At 33.8% G+C, this 4,359-nt stretch overlaps 1 long non-coding RNA gene across 4 annotated transcripts; it reads right to left on the reverse strand.

Moving 5' to 3' along the window:
* Positions 1–643: 643 nt before the first annotated feature.
* On the reverse strand, positions 644–3,859 carry LOC109219276. 4 transcript variants are annotated; one of them, XR_002066909.1, is made up of 3 exons: positions 3,592–3,859; positions 3,384–3,475; positions 644–2,631 (listed from the first exon to the last, which is right to left on the reverse strand). It is a non-coding gene; the product is annotated as an uncharacterized LOC109219276 (long non-coding RNA). The 4 variants fall into 4 exon arrangements; XR_002066906.1 differs by having other exon boundaries at positions 644–2,274; positions 2,466–3,475; XR_002066908.1 differs by having other exon boundaries at positions 644–969; positions 2,178–3,475.
* Positions 3,860–4,359: the final 500 nt, after the last annotated feature.

The following is a 4,359-nucleotide window of genomic DNA, read 5'->3' on the forward strand; positions in this document are numbered from 1 at the left end:
TGATAGAATTTCTCCCAAATATCAAGCTTATTTGACAACCTTCTCTGCCATACAAGAACCTACTTCTTTTGAGCAAGCTTCCCAAGATCCTAGGTGGGTTGAAGCTATGCAAGTTGAGATTGATGCACTAGAATCCAATCACACCTGGGATGTGGTGTTCCTACCTGAAGGCAAGGTCCCTATTGGTTGTAAGTGGATATATAAAGCAAAGTACACACTACTGCAAAAAAGGATTCTAGCAGCAATAAATATTCGCTTTAGCGGCAATAATAATGGCTGCAAAACCTTTTATCAGCAATTAATTATTTGTCGCTGTAGCCAGCGTCGCTAAAAGCTTCACCAGCAATTATATAGACTGTTGGTAAAGATCTCAGTTATTGCCGCTAAAAAGATCTAATTTTTAGTAGCAATTACAACACCCACTAAAAGTGCCCCTGAATCAGCCTTTTTGTATGGTTCTAATGGCTTTTGTTATGGCCGGTAATTATCTATTTTATTGCCGATAAAAAAAAGTTTAAGGATCATTATGATGGTATCAAAATGTCAGGAAACATTATACCTATTTTTCATTTAAAAGGTGATGCCAACATCATCAAGATGCTTCTTAGTGAAAATATTCACAACTAAATAATATCATAAAACTTTTCTGATAATACAGGCTAATTTTCATTCTAAAAGACAATATATTTCTTAACTTTTGCCTTGATATTTCAAGAGTGTTAACAACATAAAAGAAAAAATACATCATTTGAATTCGAAAGCTAGTATCAGTTTGAGTCAAATAACTACTATTATCAGATATCCATAATCCAAGACAGTAGCTAGCCTATTAACGTTTCTCCAACACTCGGTTTATGTAAATCTTGATCACAATGATGTCCTCCTATGCTGAACTTCTTTTGCTTGTCTTCCGAAACACGGTCATCTCTACATCTTCTCCTTTCACATCCTATACTTGTTAGTTTTCATCTGCAAAACCATCAATGTACAGTACTTGGATGTCATCATTGATCAAATACCAAGAACTGAATCTGTGGTGACAAGGAAATTTTTTTCCATGAGAATCAGAATTTCAATTATTAACTAGAGGAAATAACATTACAAGATAAACCAAATAAGTTGGTTGAAAAAAGTACAAAAAAAACAAGTAAAAGAGAATTACAATAGAAGAAGAAACACAAGGATAATGCTCACTTCAAAATACTCTAAAAGACACCAGCAATTGCTGAAGTAAATCAAGTAACAAGGTTACAGTTAGAATCACTTGAAGGATGGTCTATTTCTTACATCTCAATATACAGATGTTGAATGTAGAACCTACTGTTTTTCTAACTTTCAACATTCAAGAGGAAAATGAACAACTTTATTTTTGTGTGGCTCATGTAAGACAGTACTATCATCTTAGTTTTGAGATAGAAGACATCGAAATGAGTTACAATAGAATAGTAGTCAATGGATAGAAGCAACATATGTTAAATCTTAATCTCTACAACCATGGTATGTGCATCTGTATTATTGTCAATTATTCCTAGAATCTCTAGTACAACACAACCAAATAAACTACAGATTCATAGATATATAGAAACTGATCCGAGATAAAGAGTTAAGAGTTTAGCAATTAACTGCATAATATGTCAAAGTATATCAACAGGAAGGTCTCTTGCCTAAGAAGAATAATAAACAATGAGTAAGGCTTGACCCGTGATGAAAATGATTAAAATAAGTATGAATATTTTCAGGGCAAAAATTATTGACAAACAATTCGACATGATCTCATGAAAAATATCTTGTCCGAGTAATTCTTTAAGGACCTTTGAGAATCAAATAGTATTGCATAATGGTATATCTCAGCCCAAAACAGAAGTAGCATTGTATATGTAAAAAAAAAATATCAAGAGATCAAGAAAGATCATCTCAAGTGCTTATTTAAATGTTAAATGGGATTAGCTAAGAAAACAAATCACGATGCAATAATGGTTGTCCTTTAAAGAAGATTTAAAAGTAAACTTGGATCAGAGTTCTGAAGCAAGGGATGATTAAAATTACAACAGAAAATAGCATCAAACATGTCAGTATTGAACAGTCCCAAGTTGGACAATGTCAAAGTCCCAACACAAAATAATAGAATTTCAGTTTTAAGATTTATGAGTAGAGATAGGATGCTGAAGTGTACTTACTTGAAAACTCAAAAGTGGGATAGTGTAACAACACGGATTTATACTCTGGATTTCATTTGCCATAAGTTCTTTTAGAAGAGGAACCATTGTTAATCGCCTGGCAGTTTAATTCGTTACGACAATAGCTCCATTTTTTATATCAAATTAGATCCAACAGAAACCAATACAATGAAAATATATTGAGAGGAAACTCAGAGTATTCAATAAGTAAAATAAAGTGATACTAGCAAAATATATAAAAGAATGCATATTAGAGATCACTAATCATGGGTATAGAGGCTGATCTACCTTGTGAGTAGAGGGGTTACCGGCACCTGATAGCCTCGGCAAAAACTGTGTATATATGTCTGCATATACATCCCGAAACTTTTATATAAATTAACTGTGCCCCCTGACATTCACAAAACATGTGAAGCTACGTTGGTCGAGCAGCCCGCTTTCACTCCTTCCGTACCTAGCCGTTCAATGTTCAAGACACAACTGTGACAGAGTTATACATTTTTTGTTTCTCTTTTTTCCTTTTTGAATTCAATGGTAATAATAGTTCTCTGTAACTTGCTAGTTAACTTCATATACGTTTTTCTTTTATCTTTTATGAATTCAACGTTAATTTAATATAATAGTAGTACACTTATTTAATTCTGTCTTTTACAAATCTCTCCCTCAAAATCCCGAAACCCAACTTCTGTCCAATCTCCACTATTGGAAAAAATGCACACTTTTGTGCATTTAACATTCACTTCGGAAAATTTACCTGAATCTGTTGACTTGGGACATAGACTGTTTTAAGATAGTGGTGCCCCCGATATGCTCAAATCCTAGGTCCACCTCTGCTTGGATAGCTTCTTATATTTACTAGTTGATGACTTTATTGCAGTGTTCTGAAGTCAGAAAAATAACAGAGAAGCCAAAAACTTTTCTTATGTCTCTAAACTCTAGTGCATAATAACCAGGATATATTTGAATAGATATTTTGATACCTACAATAACTTCAAGAGAAGTATCACCACCTTATTGATGCATAAAAGTCTGAAAATCTAGGTATATGCCAGATTGCCAATTATCAGGGAATTATTTGTAGCACATGTCACAAAAATATAAATAAAAAAATAAAGTTTAAAATAGGGTAGTGCAAATCATATCTAGTTAGTATGGGCCAAATATTACCAAGATTCAAGATCTAGTCTAAATTCAATTACTCATTACCTGGTAAAATAGTCGCCATGATTACATCACAAACTACGTAACTTTGAATGCAGATATATGAATGTAACTGGCTTTGACAGTTTAACAAATACCTAAAAAACAATAATGATCAAATTAGTTATCACATAACTGCGTAGAAATTTCTTGAGCTTTTTACATATGTAACAATGACAAAGAGAGAAAGCTTAAGGAAATTAGTAAACTTAACTGTGTGAGTCACCGTAGGGTTTCTCCTTGCAATTTGTTGTACTTAATTTTGGTTCCCCTTTTTACCTTAACAGATATACCTTACTCTTTGATCGCAACAAGGAGAAATCTATAGAGATAACTGTTTTGGTAGGGTGGAAGGAAAAGTAAAGTAAAATCCAGTGGTTGAGGGAATAGTTTGAAATTTTGATGGGGGCGAATGAAGTTAGGGAAGAAAGGGAAATGGAAAAATAAGAATTTGCTTTTGGAGGGAAGATGAAAAGTTAATGTTAGCCCTTTTTAGTTTTTACTGGCAGATTACTTTTAATTGCCGATAAAGATTAATTTCTTGTTGGGTAATGTATATTTGCCGGTAAATGTTTTAGTTCAGGTAGTAAATTACCGGTAATTAGTTTATTGCCGTTAAATAATTGCCGCTAAAAATCTTTTTTGTTGTAGTGACAAAGCTATAGGTGAGGTGGAGAGGTTCAAAGCCAGGTGATAATAGGTGAATTTGACTATAATCACGCACCAAATAATCACCTTCTTGTGAACTTTTAATGTGGAAAATGACAACAAAATGCTCTTATTAGTGCTTTACATGATTTGCAGGTGATATAGGTGTAAGGAAGGCTAACGAGCGGTTTTGGAGTCAACTATTGATGAAAAGAGGCTAATTGTTGAATTTCCCAAGTAACCCATTCAAAACAGGCCAAAATGCCCGGGTACGAGTTCCACCGCGGTTCTACCGCGACCGCGGTGAAACCGCGGTGGAAGGCAGTCTCTGAAG

Source organism: Nicotiana attenuata, unplaced genomic scaffold (genome assembly GCF_001879085.1).
Source record: "Nicotiana attenuata strain UT unplaced genomic scaffold, NIATTr2, whole genome shotgun sequence".
Taxonomy (NCBI): Eukaryota; Viridiplantae; Streptophyta; class Magnoliopsida; order Solanales; family Solanaceae; genus Nicotiana; species Nicotiana attenuata.